This window comes from Accipiter gentilis, chromosome W (genome assembly GCF_929443795.1).
Source record: "Accipiter gentilis chromosome W, bAccGen1.1, whole genome shotgun sequence".
NCBI lineage: Eukaryota > Metazoa > Chordata > Aves > Accipitriformes > Accipitridae > Astur > Astur gentilis.
The window spans coordinates 28,477,217-28,496,578 of record NC_064918.1 but is presented as its reverse complement, the minus strand read 5'-3'; the positions used below and the strand labels follow the sequence as shown (position 1 = coordinate 28,496,578).

The 19,362-nt window shown below is 45.2% G+C and overlaps 2 long non-coding RNA genes across 2 annotated transcripts in view; both read left to right on the top strand.

Annotated features, from left to right (window-relative positions):
* Window positions 1-19,362, top strand: part of LOC126035527 (uncharacterized) — a 73,434-nt gene that overhangs the window by 46,950 nt on the left and 7,122 nt on the right. The window lies entirely within an intron of this gene.
* On the top strand, window positions 931-1,935 carry LOC126035537 (uncharacterized). The gene is made up of 2 exons (XR_007504980.1): window positions 931-1,566; window positions 1,698-1,935. It is a non-coding gene; the product is annotated as an uncharacterized LOC126035537 (long non-coding RNA).

Here is a 19,362-nt window from a genome sequence, read left to right as displayed (position 1 = left end):
GGTTGCAGCGCCACGGGAGCCTCCTCCAGGGAATCGTTTTCAACAAAGCACGGCAATCACATGCGTTCTTGCACCAAACCACTAGGATGTTAACAAAGCAATTTGACTTACCAATTACTGATGCCCAAGGTATCGTTAAAGCATGCCCTGATTGTCAAAAGTAAGGGCTGGGCTTGGGCTGTGGGGTTAAACGACGAGGTCTTTTGCCATTGCAGTTGTGGCAAATGGATGTCACCCATGTCACGTGGTTTGGTGCAAAGCGTTCTGTGCATGTGTATATTGATACCTATCCTGCTGCCATGTGGGCCACGGCACGAACTGGAGAAAAGGCCTTACATATTGAATGACATCTTCACGCTTCTTTTGCAGTACTGGGTGTGCCTAAAGAAATTAAGACGGACAACGGCCCAGCCTATGGTTCTACACGATTTGCTTGATTTTGTAATTTGTGGGGAATTCACCATGGTACGGGTATTCCACATCTTCCCACAGGACAGGCTATTATCGAATGGGCCAACCAAACCCTAAAAGAACATGCTGCAAAAACAAAAAGGGGGAACCCAGGGCTTACTCCCAGAGGAACAATTGGCCAAAGCCTTATTTGTGCTAAATTATCTTAGATTGACAGGTGATCACAAAGACCCACCAATGGTAGTGCATCATGTTCTTTTATAGGCAGAAAGGACGCAACAAAGTACGGGAATCATGGTAATGTATAAGGACCCAGAATCCGGGAAATGGTGCGGATCAGCAGAAGTAAAACTTACTGGGAGATCCCGGCTAAGTGGGTCAAGCCATGGCTTCGCACTGATGCTGGACCCGGAATTGTCCCAATGGCAACCGGTACGGCACCGGCGGGTGCTGAAGCCACTGATCTGACAGATTCTAACTAATAGATTATTACTAGCGGACACCGAGTCCTTTAGAGAGGTTTTTAGAACAGCGTGCCTTCTTGTATATAGAACTTGCTTTAGGTAAAAAGTGTGTTAAGCATAATTTGATTAAACATAGTGTGATTATGGGAAGACAGTGTGGGGTAAATGTAAAAGTTAGTTAAAGCCAAAATTAGGGGTAAGGTCTATTTCCATTAATAACCTGGGAACGAGTTTGATTGTGTTTCCACAGATACAGGCCCACGACGGAATCCTGTTCGATTTGCATGACCATCATCATCTGGAGCATCATAGATGATGTGGCAATATGAATACTGCCTCAGCGGAAAACTAATGTATAGGTCACCTTGGCTAACATAACAGGTCAAGATTCTCTGTGCATTGCAACTGTATCGTAAAGCCCATGAACCAATAGACAAGATGGCTATGACTCGTGCAGCGTGCCTGGCCAGCGAGCACATGCATCATAGATTGCAACCGAGGCGGATTTTTGGCACCCGTTGGCCACGTGTGCTAAAACCCGTTCCTCTGCAAATGTATAAATACCGGGATTTTCCAAAGAGCATCGGGCTGGTGTACGGTGAGGCCATCGTTGCCTCTGTGGGGACGCCCACGGAAAGCTGGCACCTACCGATTGCTGGGCTGAGTTCGTGGAGCAAGATGGCACAAGAATGTATGGATGGTTCATTTTCCTCATAGTCCTCATGGTCTGGGTCATTAGGGGTAACAGGTTGGCTCAAAGAATTATGGGCATTATTGTAGTTACTGTGATTGTAGCTATTGTAATAGTTTTACCTCGTTCAGCTTATTAAGGAAAATGGCATCCCAAGTTATTAAGCAAGCCTGGATTGCTCAAAAAACAAAAAGAGGGAGAAAGATTTAAACGGAGACCTACAGTGGATTCGACCTTGTTGTGGTATTACAAATACAGACTTACAGCCGCTGCTGGATTTATTGCGGGGCAGCGATAGCTTAACTTCTACAAGACAACTAAGTGCACCGGGATGGCAAGCCTTGGCAGCAATTGGACAAAAAAAAATAAATCACATCATCCATGTCTGGCAGATACGTTCCTGATTTACCCATAAATTTGAAACCTTATGCTGAGATTGATATGGATCGGTTAATGCCGTGGGACAGTAAGAATGTTTGGGTGTCACTAGCTAAAGCTATTAATCAAATCTCTTTTTGTGTGTCATTGGCATTACCTGAACAGTCTTTTATTCTTATGTATTTTATTAGGTATAATGTTGTTTTTACTGTGTTTAATTAATTGTGTTCATAGATCTTTGCAAAGGGCAATACAGCAGGTGTTAAAATTTTACCTCAAACTATATACAAACAAATAGATTGGCTGAAAAAACATACACAAAAGATCCAGCAAGAAACTAGTTGGTTTGATGGGGTGTTACAGTCAATATTCGGCGGGATAACACCATGGCTAATGTCATTGATTAAGGAAGCCTTACGGTGGTTGGGTATATTGATATTAATCTGTGTAATAGTTAGAAGTGCGTATGGGCGCATGATAAAAGGAGTCTCAAAGCTGACACACCAAGCTCTACTCGCACAAAAAGAAAAAGGGGGAATTGTTGGGAATTGGCTTGATGAGAAAGGACATGGGTCTATGGAAAAGTTGTGTGAGCAGAGTTCTGTGTGAAAGAATGTCAGCCTGAGCAGCAAGACTAGGCCTTGGCCGAAGACTGCTGGCCTTGCTGATATTGGGAGAAAAACAACAGCTGGTCTCGCTGTTATCAGGAGAAAGACAGGGACGGTGTGACCTTGGCATAACTTCATAAGTAACTTTTGAAGAAGTTCCCATGAGAAAGTTACGGAACATGCATAGCTGCAAACTACAAGTGGGTGTGTTTTAGTAATGAATAAACATTAGCAATGTACTAATCATATTAGGACTAGTAGGCATAATTATCGCAAACTGTATAAATATGAGCTGTCCGTGCAAATAAAGTTGAATCACTTCTATCACTCATATTGGGTCGACTTATGTGCATTCCTCCGCCGCTCCAACAGAAATTATTTTCAAGGCCTGCCGAGCCCCCGCCAGAATTTTTCTAGGCCGGCCGAACCACCTCAAATTTTTTTTCAGAGCTGGGAGAGCCCCTGCAGAAAATATTTTTGGTGCTGGCCAAGCCCTGCCGAGAATATTTTCGGTACCGGGCGAGATATCGTTGAAAGTATTTTTGGGGCCGGCCGAGACCCCATCAGAAATTTTTACGGCGCCGGACAAGTACCATTCGAAAATATTTTTGGGACCAACCGAACCCCCGTCGAAAATATTTTCTGTACCAGCCGAACCGCCTCAAAATTTTTTTCAGAGCCAGCAAGGACCCCGTCGAAAATATTTTCTGTACCAGCCGAGCTCCTGTCAAAATTATTTTCAGGGCTGGTCGAGTTCCCAGCAGAAATTTTTACGGCGCCAGAAAATTCCTTTTCAAAAATATTTTCGAGACCAACCGATCCCACATCGAAAACGTTTTTCAAGCCCGGTCGAACCACCTCAAAATTTTTTTCAGAGGCGGCCAAGCCCCCGTCAAAAATATTTTCAGTGCTGGCCGAGCCCCCTTTGAAAATATTTTCGGTACCGGCCGAGCTCCCATCGAAATTATTTTCGGGGCCGGCCAAGCCCCCATCGGAAATTTTTCTGACGCCGGATAAGTCCCATTAGAAAATATTTTCGCTACCAGCTGATCCCCTGTCAAAAATATTTTCGGTAATGGCCAAGCCCCCGTCAAAATATTTTTGGTACTGTCAGAGCTCCCGTCTAATATGTTTTCAGAGCCGGCCGAACCCCCGTCGAAAATATTTTCGGTGTCGGCCGAGCCCCTGTCAAAAGTTCTTTCTTGGCCGGCAGAGCCCCCGTTGAAAACATTTTCAGTGCTGACCGAGCCTCCTTCGAAAATATTTTTTGTGCCGGCAGAGCCCCATTCAAAAATATACTCAGTCCCGCCCGAGCCCCAATCGAAAATATTTTTGGGACGGACCGAGTCCCCGTCGAAAATATTTTGGTGACGTCCAAGGTCCCGTCAAAATTATTTTCAGGGCTGGCTGAGCCCCTGTCGGAAATTTTTACAGTGCCGGACAAGTTGTATTCGAAAATATTTTCAGGACCAACTGATCCCCTGTCAAAAATATTTTCGGTGCCCACCGAGCCCCTGTCAAAAGTTCTTTCGGGGCCGGCTGAGCCCTTGTCGAAATTTTTTTCGGTGCCGGACAAGTCCCCTTCGAAAATATTTTTGGTACTGGCCGAGCTCACGTCGAAAATATTTCAGTGCCGGCCGAGCCCCTGTCGAAAATATTTTCGCTTCCGGCTGAGCCCCCGTCAAAAATATTTTCGTGGCCGGCTGAGCCCCCTTTGAAAATAGTTTCGGTACTGGCTGAGCCCCCTTCGAAAATATTTTCAGGGCCAGCCAACCCACCGGCGGAAATTTTTATGGTTCCTGACAAGTCCCATTCGAAAATATTTTCAAGACCAACCGATGCCCCGATGAAATTTTTTTCAGGATGGGTGAGTCCCCATCGAAAATATTTTTGGTGCCGGCCAAGCCCCCTTTGAAAATAATTTCATTACCAGCCGAGCTCCGGTCGAAAATATTTTCGGTACCGGCCAAGCTCCCATTGAAATTATTTTTGAGGCCAGCCGAGCACCCGGCGGATATTTTTATGGTGCCGGACAAGTCCCATTCGAAAATATTTTCGGGACTAACCGATCCCCTGTTGAAAATTTTTTCGCGGCCAACCGAACCACCTCAAAATTTTTTTCAGAGCCAGCCGAGCACCCGTCGAAAATATTTTCAGTGCCGGCCGAGCCCCCATCAAAAATTCTTTTGGGGACGGCCAAGCCCCTGTCGAAAATATTTTCGGTGTCAGCCGAGCCCCCTTCGAAAATATTTTTGGGACAGGCTGAGCTCCCTTCTAAAATATTTTTGGTATCAACCGAGCTCCCGTCGAAAATATTTTCGGTAGCAGCCGAGCCCCCTTCGGAAATATTTATGGTGCCGGAGAAGACCCATTTGAAAATATTTTCTGGACCAACCAATCCCCCGTTGAAAACATTTTCAGGGCCAGCCGATCCCCCATTGAAAATATTTTCGGTGCTGGCCGAGCCCCCATCGGAAATTTGTACGCCGCCGGACAAGTGCCATTCTAAAATATTTTCTGGACCAACCGATCCCGCGTTGAAAATATTTTCTGTGCCGGCCGAGCCCCCGTCAAAAATATTTTCGGTTCCAGCCGAGCCATCGTCAAAAGTTTTTTAGGGGCCGGCCGATCCCCCATCAGAAATTATTTCGGTGCCGGCTGAGCCCCCTTCAAAAATATTTTCAGTACCAACCGAGCTCCCGTCGAAAATATTTTCGGCACCGGCTGAGCCCCCATCGAAAATATTTCCGTTACCAGCCAATCTCCTGTCGAAAATATTTTTGGCACCAACCGATCCCACATCGAAAATATTTTCAGTACCGGCTGAAACACCTCAAAATTTTATTCAGAGCCTGCTGAGCCCCCGTCGAAAATATTTTTGGTGAGGGCCGAGCCCCTGTCAAAAGTTATTTCTGAGCCGGCCGAGCCACCATCGAATATATTTTTGATACCGGCCGAGCCCCCATCGAAAACATTTTTGGGGCCAGCCGAGCCCCCGTCGAAAATATTTTCACAGCTGTCTGAGCCCCCGTCGGAAAGTTTTTCAGTGCAAACCGTGCGCCCATCGAAAATATTTTCAGTATGGGCCGAACCCCTTCGAAAATATTTTCTGTTCCGGTTGAGCTCCCGTCGAAATATTTTCGGTACCAGCCGAACTCCCATCAAAATATTTTTGGAGACAGCCGAGCCCCCTTCAAAAATTTTTTCGGTGCCGGTCGAGCCCCCATCGAAAATATTTTTGGTGCCGGCTGAGTCCCCGTCGAAAATATTTTCGGTACCGGCTGAACCCCTTCGAAAATATTTTCTCTACCGGTTGAGCTCCCGTCGAAAATATTTTTGGTGCCAGCTGAGCCCCCGTCAAAATATTTTCGGGTCTGGTGGAGTCCCCGTCGGAAATTTTTTCGGTGCTGGCCGAGCCCCAGTCAAAAGTTATTTCTGGGCTGGCCGAGCCCCCATCCAAAATTATTTCGGTGCCAGCCGAGCCCCCGTCGAAAATATTTTTGGTGCTGGCCGAGTGCCTGTCGAAAATATTTTCGGTACCAGCCGAACCCCTTCGAAAATATTTTCTGTACCGGTTGAGCTCCCGTCGAAAATATTTTCGGTGCTGACCGAGACCCCGTCGAAAATATTTTCGGTTCCGTCCGAGCTCCCGTCGATAATGTTTTGGAGCCGGTTGAACCTCTGTAGGAAAGTTTTTCGGTGCCTCCCGAGCCCCCATCGAAAATATTTTCAGTGCCGGACGAGCCCCCGTCGAAAATATTTTTGGACGGACCGAGTCCCTATCTAAAATATTTTTTATGCCAGCCGAGTCCCTGTAGGAAATATTTTTGGTGCGGTCCGAACCCCTTCGAAAATAATTTCAGTACCGACCAAGCCCCCGTCGGAAATTTTTTCGGGGATGGCTGAGCCCTGCCGAAATTAGTTTCGGGGCTGGCCGAGTCCACGTCGGAAATTTTTTTGGGGCCGGCCGAACCACCTCAAATTTTTTTTCAGAGCTGGCTGAGCCCACTTCGAAAATATTTTGAGTGCCGTCCAAACCCCATCAAAAATATTTTCGGGACGGGCTTAGTCCCCGTCGAAAATATTTTGGGTGCCAGCCAAGGCCCCATTGAAATTATTTTTGGGGCCGGCCGAGCCCCCGTCGGAAATTTCTGCGGCGCTGGACAAGTCCCCGTCGAAAATATTTTTGGGACTAACCGATCCCCTGTTGAAAATTTTTTCAAGGCCGGCCGACTCACCTCATACTTTTTTTCAGAGCTGGCCAAGCCCCCGTCGAAAATATTTTCAGAGCTGGCCAAGCCCCCGTCGAAAATATTTTCGGTGCCGGCCAGGCCCCCGTCGAAAATATTTTCCGTGCTGTCCGAACCTCTTCAAAAATAATTTCGGTACTGGCCAAGCTCCCATCGAAAATTTTATCAGGGCTGGATGAGCCCTCATCGGAAATTTTTTCTGGGCCATCCGAGCCCCCGTCGAAAATTTTTTCGAGGCTGGCCGAACCGCCTTCAAAATTTTTTTCAGAGCCGGCCGAGCCCCTGTCGAAAATATTTCCGGTGCCGGCCGTGCCCCATTTGAAAATATTTTCGGGGCCGGCCGACCCCCATCAAAATTTCTTTCGGAGCCAGACGAGCCCCCATCTAAAATATTTTCGGTACCGGACAAGCCCCCATCTAAAATATTTTTGGGATGGGCCAAGTCCCCGTCGAAAATATTTTCGGTACAGGCCGAGCTCTCGTCGGAAATATTTTCGGCGCCAGCAAAGCCCCCGTCAGAATTTTTTTCTGGGCCATCCGAGCCCCTGTTGAAAAATATTTTCGGTGCCGTCCGAGCCCCTGTTTAAAATATTTTTGGTGCCTGCTGAGCCCCCGTAAAAAGTTTTTTCTGGGCCGGCCGAACCCCTGTCGGAAATTGTTTTGGTGCAGGCCGAGTCCCCGTTGAAAATATTTTCGGTGCTGTCTGAGCCCCCGTCAAAAAGTTTTTCGGTGTCAGCCGAGCCCCCGTCAAAAATATTTTTGGGACGGACCGAGTCCCTGTCGAAAATATTTTGGTACTGGCCAAGATCCCATTGAAATTATTTTCGGTGCCAGCCAAGCCCCTGTTGATAATATTTTTGGGGCCAGTCGAGCCCCCGTGGAAAATATTTTCAGTACCAGCCGAGCTCCCGCCAAAATGATTTTCGGGGTCGGTCAAGCCCCCATCGGAAATTTTTTTGGGATGGGCCACCCGCTGTGGAAAATATTTTCGGTGCCGGCCGAGCTCCTGTCAAAAGTTTTTTCGAGGCCGGGCGAGCCCCGTCAGAAATTATTTTTGGGGCAGGCTGAGCCCCAGTCGGAAATTTTTTCGGGGCCAGCCGAGCCCCCATCGAAAATATTTTTGGTGCTGGCCGAGGCCCCGTCGAAAATATGTTTGGGACAGACCGAGTCCCCATCAAAAATATTTTCGGTGCTGGCCGAGCCCCCGTTGGAATCATTTTCAGGGCCGGCCGAAGCCCCGTCAAAAACATTTACGGTGCCGGCTGAGCCCTCGTAGAAAATATTTTCGGTACCAGCTGAGCTCCTGTCAAAATTATTTTCAGGGCCGGCTGAGGCCCCGTCGAAAATATTTTCGGTGCTAGCTGAGCCCCCGTAAAAAATTTTTTCAGAGCCGGCTGAGCCCCCGTTGGAAAGTTTTTCAGTGCCAGCCGAGCCCCCATCAAAAATATTTTCGGTGCCGGCCAAGCCCCCGTCGAAAATATTTTCGGTACCAGCTGAGCCCCCATCGAAAATATTTTCTGCACTGGCCGAGCCCCCTTCGAAAATATTTTTGGTGCTGGCCGAGCCCCTGTGGCAAATATTTTCAGTGCTGGCCGAGTTCCCATCGAAATTATTTTCGGGTCCGGTCGAGCTGCTGTCGTAAATATTTTCAAAGGGGGTTCGGCTGGCCCTGAAATAATTTCGATGGGATCTCGGCCGGTACAGAAAATATTTTCGAAGGGAGCTCAGCCGGTACCAAAAATATTTTCGACGGGGGCTCGGCCGGCAACGAAGTAATTTCCAATGGGGGCTCAGCCGGCCCCGAAAAATATTTTGACGGGGGCTTGGCGGGCACCGAAAATATTTCCCACGGGGGCTTGGCCAGCTCTGAAAAAAATTTTGAGTTTTTTCAGCTGGCCCCGAAAAAATTTTCGATGGGCTATCGGCCCCCGTCGGAATTTTTTTCAGGGCCGGCTGAGCCAAGTCGAATTTATTTTTGGGGCCGGCTGAGACCCTGTCAGAAATTTTTTTGGGGCCGTCCCAAGAAACTCAAAATTTTTTTCAGAACTGGCCGAGCCCCCGTCGAAAATATTTTCGGTGCCGGCCGAGCCCTCATTGAAACTATTTTTGGTGCCAGCCGAGCCCTCTTCGAAACTATTTTTCGGTGCCGGCTGAACCCCTTCGAAAATATTTTCAGTACCAGCTGAGCTCCCGTCAAAAATTTGTTCAGAGCCGGCCGAGGCCCCGGCAGAAATATTTTTGGTACTGGCTGAGCCCCCATCGAAAATATTTTCTGTACCGGCCGAGATCCCATCGAAATTATTTCGGGGCCAGCCAAACCCCCTTTGAAAATATTTACGACAGCAGCTCGACCGGACCCGAAAATAATTTCGATGGGAACTCGGCCAGCACTGAAAATATTTGCCACAGGGGCTCGGCCAGCACCAAAAATATTTTCCACAGGGGCTCAGCCAGCTCTGAAAAAAAATTTGAGTATATTACTGTTAATATTTGGGGAGACATGGACAATTGTATCCTTGCGGAAAATCTGGGAACTTTTGATAAAGGAAAATTAGAACATCTTGGGCTGAACTTAACTATCAGTTTCTATTATATCCGGAAACCAAAGAGGGGGCCAGGAAAGAGGGGGCGAGAACAAGACAGAAGGGACCCGCATCTCGGTCCAAGATGCAACATAGGGCCCGGATACTGGTGGGTGTGTGGGGATGGCAGGGCCAGAAAGAGTTTACCCCAGAACTGGAAGGGACACTGTGTTTGAGGGTACCTTATACCTCAGACCAATATATTCGAGGGAGCTTCGCCTCCCCAAGGGTTTTTGAGAACACCCTGGCTCCGTGTAAAACGGGCTGAAAACCCACTAGTTATTCGAGGTACTGGGTACCATAGTTCTGTCCGATGGTTAATCCCCTCTTTATGGGTAAGCGAATTGGAGAAAGCCATCGTGAATATATCTGCTACATTAGAGATTATAGAAAATGCTACAATTGATGCAATTCGAGGGCTGCAACTGGAAATACAATCCCTAAGTAAAGTAGTACTCCAAAATAGAATGGGATTGGGCATGCTTTTAGCAAAAGAAGGGGGCTTATGTGTAGTTATAAACCAAACTTGCTGTACCTATATCAATCGAAACCAACAAATTGAAACAGATCTTGAGGAGATATGAGAAAAGACTACAATACTACATGAAGCTTCCCAAGATGACACTTCTTGGGGCTTGACAGGCATATTAGAAAAACTAACCTCCTGGTTGCCAAATTTGACATGGTTAAAGTAATTGTTTGTCACTATAATAATCATCATTCTCTTGTCTGTGGTCCTTTGCATAGTGGTTCGATGTGGCCTTTTGTGCTGTAAGAGTAAAGGCGACTCTTACAGTGAATGGAAAAAGAATCAGTTACGACGAAAACTCGAGACCAACAAATACTTTGAGAGGATGCTAGATAGGGAAATAATGTGTTAGAAGTACTAGGATTAAATATAGTAAAAGAATTTACTATTTTCTAGAAAAGGGGGTACTGAGACAAGGGGAATCAAAAGAATCTCAGTAGACATAATAAAGGGGGGTGAAAGATGATGTTTAGTGCTTACATTGTTGAAATTAGCTGAGGTAGAGACAGTCCTTGATAAGAAGAGCTGGTCCCAAGAACCAGCCAATGAGGTAAAGACAGTCCTTGATAAGAAGCAGGAGCTGGCCCCAAGAGCCAGCTAAGACTGGTCTTGCGGCTTGGGTGAATACCAAGAAATCACTGAGCCTGCACAAGGAAAGAGGTTACTAGTGGTGACGAAGAGGAGTCCTCTATCTTCATCTCTGCGACCACCAGACGACCACCATAAGGAGGCACTGCGCAAGCGCAGTTGAGAGGAGACTATGGAAATGACCTCTCGGAGCTAATTTTAATATGAAGCGGGGATAGGTCATGCATATGTATAGGCGTATTGTGAATATGTAACACTTGACTGTATAAACTTGAGGTGAACTGCCGAGTCGCGCGCGCACGACTTTGGTGGGACTACCCCCCCCGTGCTGCCCAGCGCTGAATGAACATACCTACTTTACAATCTTACTGATTGTGGAGTCTGTTTTCCGCACATCAGTTTTGCCGAGCCCCTGGTTCCAGGCAAGCTGGGGAATGAAATTGTTAAATTTTTGGTAGATACAGGGGCAACTTAACCTGTGTTAAATAGCTGTAACAGACCTGTGAGTAATTCTCTATGTTGGTGGTTGGTGCCATGGGAATGTGAGAGGTTAGGCCTTTTGAGCAACCTATGATGTGTGAAATTGGAAATAAAACATTGATGCATGAATTTTTATATATGACAGAATGTCCATTACCTCTTATGGGACAGGATTTACTAAATAAATTAGGAGCAGAAAAGGCCCCCCCAGGAGAGGTATGAAGAGGTTATACACTTGGAGATTACTTGCAAATAGATTTTTTTGAACTACCTAATTGTAAAGGATAGAAATATCTATGGTGATTGTGGATACTTTTTCAGGATGGCCCAAAGCGTTCCTATGTTGCACAAACAAGGCAAGGAAAGTAGTAAAGGTTTTATTGAAAGAAATCATTCCAAGATTCGGGGTACTGGGAGGGTTCTCCTCAGACTGAGGACTGTGCTTTGTAGCAGAAATAGTCCAAGGGGTATCTAAATTTTTACAAATCAAATGGGACTTGCATATCCCATGGAAGCCGCAGTCTAGTGGGAGAATAGAAAGAATGAACCAAACAATTAAGAGACAATTGAATAAAATTTGTCAGGAAACTCAGTTGAAATGGCTGGAAGCTCTCCCTTTAGCATTGTTGAGAGTGAGAATTACACCAAGATCTAAGTAAAAGGTTAGCCCTTTTGAGATATTATATGGGAAACTATCAAAGCATGAATCATGAACCAGGTTCTATAGAAATAACAGGGAAACAATATCTTAAAGAGTATGTGATTTCTCTAGGGAAGGTTCTGTCTTCTCTTAACAGGTATCTACAATTAAGGAGATTGGGTTTATTTAAAAACCTGGCACAACGAACCTCCGAAGGAACGTTGGAAAGGACCCTTTCAAGTTCTCCTAACCACATATACTGCAGTCAAAATTAACGGAGTGGGACCCTGAATCCATTATACTCAGATCAAGAAGGGACTCCCTTCAGATAAGTGGATTGTGGAAAAACAGACAATTCTCTGCATCTAAAATGTAAAAGAGTTAATTTGTAAATTGTACTCAGGAGCAGGGCACAGTATGTTTTTGTTAAATATTGTGATAACCTGTTCATGATTTTGATAGGAATATGGAATCCAAAATTTTAATCATCATTAACTTCATGACACTAACGAAATGTCCTGGTTTCGGATGGGATAGAGTTAATTGTCTTCCCAGTAGCTGGTATAGTGCTATGTTTTTGAGTTCAGTATGAGAAGAATGTTGATAAGACACTGATGTTTTCAGTTGTTGCTAAGTAATGTTTAGTCTAAGTCAAGGATTTTTCAGCTTCTCATGCCCAGCCAGCAAGAAGGCTGGAGGGGCACAGGACACAATCAGGACAGCTGACCCAAAGTGGCCAACGGGGTATTCCATACCATGTGATGCCACATCTAGTGTATAAACTGGGGGGAGTGGGGGCGGGGGGATCGCTGCTCAGGGACTAACTGGGTGTCGGTCAGCGTGTGGTGAGCAATTGCACTGTGCATCACTTGCATATTCTAATCCTTTTATTGTTACTGTTGTAATTTTATTAGTATTATCATTATCAATATTGGTTTCTTCTTTTCTGTTCTATTAAACTGTTCTTGTCTCAACCCATGAGTTTTACTTTTTTTCCAATTCTCTCCCCCATGCCACTGGGTGGGGGGGAGTGAATGAGGGCTGTGTGGTGCTCAGTTGCTGGCTGGGGTTAAACCACGACAAAAATTAAGGGATTGGAAGATAATTTGATTTTGAAATTCATTCAGGGGTTTGGCAAATTACAAAACACTGCGAGTATTGCTACTTGTATACCATTTCCACATTCCGGCAAAATCCAGTAGGATGGGGAATTCTTGCATTGAAAGAGCCACCACTGGTAAACTTAAGCAAAAGCTTAAAAGCAAATGTGACTTGCTACCTCATACGGAACAAGATGTATATTCTAGGTAGCAATTATGAGACAGGTTTATCTTCCTGTTATACATAAACTGGAGGACCTGGGACAGGAGAATTTGAGCTACTCGAAAGGTTAACTGCCCTACACCCAAGGATCCAACAAATTGGAGAAGCCCCATGGAAGATAAACCTTAGTTCATGGTGTTTTGAATGGACAGGACAATTTATAAATACTAGCAGTCATTATGATGAGATTATCATGAAACCCAAGGATGGAGAATATGCCCCTGAATGGAATTCAACTGCTCTCATGGGAGTTTTGAAAAACATAACAGGGATGTAAAAACATTGAGAATTGGATGTCAATGTCAAAATTTAATTCTAGAGAAACAAGATGTAGTGCCAAGACAAGTCCAATGCCATGCGAAAACCATTTCATCTCCAGAATATACTGTGTGGGTTTTAAGTGATGGGACACTTCATCTTGATATTCCAAATCATCAAATTTCCTTAGGGGTGTTAACATTATGCCCACTGTGGAGAAAGAACCCTCTGACCCCTCAACTATGGGGAAAGGTTAAAAGGGAATCAAATGCAGACCCATGGCATGGCCCCTCAAGAGCCACAAAGGTAGGATGGGCCATGGAAGCACTTTTAACCCCTGGAATAATGGCTTCTGAAAACCAAGTATTATTCACTAATCTCACTTGCAAATGAACAGTTTAGCAAATGCAACAGAAAAAGGATTACTCTTGGTAAACGAACAGGTTAAAGCAAGATGACCTTACAAAATTGCTTAGCTCTAGATTTGTTGTTGGCCAAAGAAAAGGAACTATGCAAATATCTCAAATTGGATAAGGAACATTGTTGTGTCTTGAATAAAGACTTGGTTGATAAATGTGAGAGGATGCCTGCTGTATTTTCATAGAAGTCTGTATTGGGCAAGGTTTTGGTAGCGGGGGGGTACAAGGGTGGCTTCTGTGAGAAGATGCCAGAAGCTTCCCCTGTGTCTGTTAGATACAATGCCAGCCAGCTCCAAGATGGACCCCACCACTGGCCAAGGCTAAACCAAACAGCAACGGTGGTAGTGCCTCTGGGATAACATATTTAAGAAAGAGGAAAAAACCCAGCACAACAGCAATTGCAGCTAGAGAAGAGACAAGTGAGAACATGTAAGAGAAACAACCCGGCAGACACCAAGGTCAGTAAAGAAGGAGGGGGAGGAGATGCTCCAGGTGCCGGAGCAGAGATTCCCCTGCAGCCTGCGGTGAAGACCATGGTGAGGCAGCCTGTCCCCCTGCAGCCCATGGAGGTCCACGGTGGAGCAGATATCCACCTGCAGCCCGTGGAGGACCCCATGCTGGAGGAGGTGGATGCCCGAAGGAGGCTGTGACCCTGTGGGAAACCTGTGCTGGAGCAGGGTCCTGGCAGGACCTGTGATCTCATGGAGAGAGGAACCCATATTGGAGCAGGTATTCTGGCAAGACTTGTGACCCCATGGGGGACCCACGCTGGAGCAGTCTGCTCCTGAAGGACTGCACCCTGTGGAAGGGACCCACACTGGAGCAGCCTATGGGAAGGACTCATGTTGGAGAAGTTTGTGGAGGACTGTCTCCTGTGGGAGGGACTCCACGCTGGAGCAGGGGAAGAGTGTGAGGAGTCCTCCCCCTGAGGAGGAAGGAGCAGCAGAGACAATGTGTGATGAACTGACTGCAACCCCCATTCCCTGTCCCCTTGTGCTGCTTGGGGGGAGGAGGTAGAGAATTTTGGAGTGGAGTTGAGCCGGGAAAGAAAGGAGGGGTGTTTTGAGATTTTTTTTTTTATTTCTCATTATCCTACTCTGATTTCATTGTGTCCTGGTTTCAGCTGAGATAGAATTAATTTTCTTCCTAGTAGCTGGTACAGTGCTGTGTTTTGGATTTAGGATGAGAATAATGTTGATAACACACTGATGTTTTAGTTGTTGTCAAGTACTACTTATCCTAAGTCATGGATTTTTCAGTTTCCCATGCTCTGCCAGTGAGGAGGTGCACAAGAAGCTGGGAGGGAGCATTGCCAGGACAGCTGACCTGAACTAGCCAAAGGGGTATTCCATACCATAGAACATCATGCTCAGTATATAAACATTGGGGAAGTTGGCCAGGAGGGGCAGATCGCTGCTCAGGGACTGGCTGGGCACACAGGTTTTATCTTTCTCTAACTTTAAAGATTCTATGAAAAAAAACCAAACCCCTATTTGTTTCTTTTGCTGTCATGTGATTTACAAATTCTGTAATTCCCAGTAGGTTTTCCACTCATTAGTCCAAATTAATACAGTACCTTTAAATAGAGATCGCTTCAAACCAAGATCATCATATTTGATGTTCACTAAGTGCACAAGAAAAAAAAAGCTACATTTATATATTCACAAAGGACTCTTGTTTGCTTCATCTTACTGCTTGGGTGACTACCTGAATTCGTCTGGTTTTGTCCCCCCTCCTTTCTCATAATTTCTGGGATTTCTAGTTCATCATTGTTGAACAAGAGTCCAAGGCTCCTTTTTGAAGGGGAGACAACTGCAGCTGACTGTCAGGCAATGCACATGAACAACACCAGTCAGAAGCCGAACTATGTCTATAGGGTGTATAAACTGATGGAACATGCTATGTTACTTTTATTAGACAATTCTTCTCACACACCACAGAGTTAGTGTGATGCTTGCTGAGTTGTCAGTATTTCATCACAAATATCATACCAGCCATGTCTTTGGAGGTGAAGAGACTATCACTTATATCAAAAACAGAATAGCCTTTTGGTGTCTCTGGACACAGTCAAATAACTGAGATGGGCCAGGAGGGTCTTGTAGTGCATGCTCAGAGGTACATGGTGGCTGGTGCCTTTCTAGCCTTCTTTCTCCTCTTTCTTCCTGATTTTGCTCGAGTTCTGCAACTGGGAGTGTCGGGAGTCTTCCCTTCCTTTGGCACTTGCTAATCCTGTGTGCACACACCATGTTTGGTAGGGATTTGCTGTGGAGATTTTGCCCTTTTATACCTGTGGGATGTCTGATTTTCTAGGGTTTAGCATTTTGGGGATAATACCTAATTAGGTCAGGTTTGTGCTCCCCTTACCACTCCAATTACTGTTTGCATTAGTGCTGTAACTACTTCTCCATTGGTAGAGAAATAAAAGAAAGATGCCGTGAAAGGCCATTCCAGCATGGGAGAAGCCAACATTTTGCTTACTGCTTCCTTCAAAAACTTTTGCTCAAACATCCTCCTAATGACTAGAAAAGAAGTCCTCACTTTTATTCTTAAAAATAATATATAATAAATAAAAAATCACTTGCCTGCCAGCTGTGAGCTGTTGTGGGTGCCTCCAGCACAGAGCAGTGCATGGGGTGAGCCACACTCCCTTGCGCTGAGTGTCCCTAGGATGGCTCCTCTGTGGGGCCATGGCTCCAGCCTGTGGGGATGAAACCCAGAGCAGAGTTGCTACTTCTTAATGCAGTTTTTCAACCTTGAGACTCAGTGCATCTTGAGGATTATATATCTTATTCCCTCATCTTATTTTCTTGTGCTTTAAAATGTAAGCTTTTGTTTCTTTTGTATTTCAAGGCAGTTCAAATGGGCATTGTGGTTATGAAGCCTTCAGGGCATTAAAAATCTATTTCATGGTAAAAAGCAGATTTTTTTCCTTAGGATTTCCAACTGGAATTCCATACATGTCTCCCCACCCTTGACGTTTACAGTTCCAGTTTACTCTAATTATTCCTGAGAGTACAGGTACACAGTTGTTAACAATGGATGCTTGGCTGCCACTTCTTTTTCTTGATTAAGAAATTTAAAAGCTCACATGGGAAAAAGTAGTCATGCTTTCTTTAAGATGTGTTGACCATCTGAGGTTTAACCATGTTCTGGTTTTGGCTGGGATAGAGTTAATTTTTTCCATAGTAGCTAGTATGAGGCTATGTTTTGGATTTGGGCTGAAAACAGTGTTGATAATACAGGGATGTTTTCGTTATTGCTGAGCAGTGCTTACACAGAGTCAAGGCCTTTTCTGCTTCTTACACCACCCCACCAGCTAGTAGGCTGGGGGTGCACAAGAAGTTGGGAGGGGACACAGCTGGGACAGCTGACCCCAACTGACCAAAGGGCTATTCCAGACCATATGACATCATGCTCGGTATATAAAGCTGGGGGAAGAAGAAGGAAGGGGGGGACGTTCGGAGCTATGGCATTTGTCTTCCCAAGTAACGATTATGCGTGATGGAGCCCTGCTTTCCTGGAGACGGCTGAACCCCTGCCTGCCGACGGGAAGTAGTGAATGAACTCCTTGGTTTGCTTTGCTTGCATGCACAGCTTTTGCTTTACCTATTAAACTGTCTTTATCTCAACCCATGAGTTTTCTTACTTCTGCTCTTCTGATTCTCTCCCCCATCCCAATGTGGGGGGAGTGAGTGAGTGGCTGTGAGGTGCTTAGTTGCCGGCTGGGGTTAAATCATGAGAAACTACTACAGCTACTTTGTAATGACTAAGTCTATCTTCTGTCATTTCAAATAATCGTCAAAACTCTGCTCTCAGTTATCTTTGGAAAACTACTCAGATTTTACCAGGCTTATGTTGCTTTAGGAGTGAGCAGACTTTCCCCCATGTTTTCTTGCACTACTCCCAGCTGGATAAAATCTATAAAGATATTGAAGACAGAATATCGACAGAACTGATAGGAAATGGAAGCAGAATAAAATCTAACAGAGGATGCTTGGCACAGATCAGTCTCTCACCTTGCTATAATTTTATAACACAACACTGTAAATTCACTGGCATTGATTGAGCTACTCCAGAGTCACACCATGAAACCTGCAGATGTCACCTGGCCTCTCCAAGCAGGGGTCTCCATAACAGGAGAAAAACAGGAAGATAACTTTTTGTGCTGAATCTGAGTTACAGTTACAGCTTCTCTTAACTGCCATTAAGGATTGCAGGAAGGATAATAGACAAGAGATAGAAAGAATGAGAGGAAACCCAATTCAGAACCAAAGGAGTTGCAAGAAGATTTGGCTGAACAGTGCCTGGTGCTTTCACTGCAGGGATTCAGAGGGACTGAATCAGACCTGTGGGACTGATTACAGATAATAATGTTACATGGATGTGGAGAGCACCTCCTTATCAAAATATGGGAGAAGGAAGGCTGCTTCAAGTGAAAAGATTTTATTTGTGGAAGCAATGCAAGCAAGTGGAAAATATGAAGAAGTGAGGAAAATGAGAAAACAGAGAAATATTTCATCTGAAAAAAAATCCCTGGGATTAGACAAGGAGACAAAGGCTCTGGATATCTGAGGTTCCTCCCCAGACTTTCTGAAGTCAGGTGAGCTGTACATCAGGTCAGTTTGGCCATGGGACTTCAAATCTCGCAGGTCCCTTAGTCTGAGTTCAACAGTGAACCAGGTAAAATACAAAACCACACAAAACCCCGTGAACAAACCAACCCAACACCTTCCCCCACCAATAATGTGCCACTTCTGCATTGCTACAGCATAGACTGTAAGGTCTTCAGGGCAGAAACTTTCTTGTTGGTTTGTTCATCATGCAGTTACTAAGAGCTGGAGGTGTGTCATGGTTTAACCCCAACCAGCAACTAAGCACCACGCAGCCGCTCACTCACTTCCCCCACACCCAGTGGGATGGGGGAGAAAATCGGGAAAAGAAGTAAAACTCATGGGTTGAGATAAGAACGGTTTAATAGAACAGAAAAGGAGAAACTAATAATGATAATGATAACACTAATAAAATGACAACAGTCATAATAAAAGGATTGGAATGTACAAATGATGTGCAGTGCAATTGCTCACCACCCGCCGATTGACACCTAGCTAGTCCCTGAGTGGCAATCCTCCCACCCCCTCTCCCCCCAGTTTATACACTAGATGTGGTGTCACATGGTATGGAATACACCGTTGGCCACTTTGGGTCAGCTGCCCTGGCTGTGTCCTGTGCCAACTTCTTGTGCCCCTCCAGCCTTCTCACTGGCTGGGGATGAGAAGCTGAAAAATCCTTGACTTTAGACTAAACATTACTTAGCAACAACTGAAAACATCAGTGTCTTATCAACATTCTTCTCATACTGAACTCAAAACAGCACTGTACCAGCTACTAGGAAGACAACTAACTCTATTCCAGCTGAAACCAGGACAAGGTGGTATTGCAATGTAAGTAATAATAAAAATATGCCTCATATCAAGGAGAAAACCTTCAATGGCAAAGGCTTCTAGAAGGAAATGCCACTGAAGAGAAAATCAAGCTTCATAAGCAGCTGCTACAGATGAGCTTTTAATTAAAAGAAGAATAAACGACAGAAGAAAGCTAATCAAAGGAGAAAGAAAAAGCAGAGAGGCCTGCTTGATTTTTTTTTTTGGTTGTTTTTTTGTTGTTGTTTGGGGTTTTTTTAATGCTGCTTTTTATTGCTTATGAAGCAAATGCTTAAACAACCACTACTGGTCTTGTCAGTA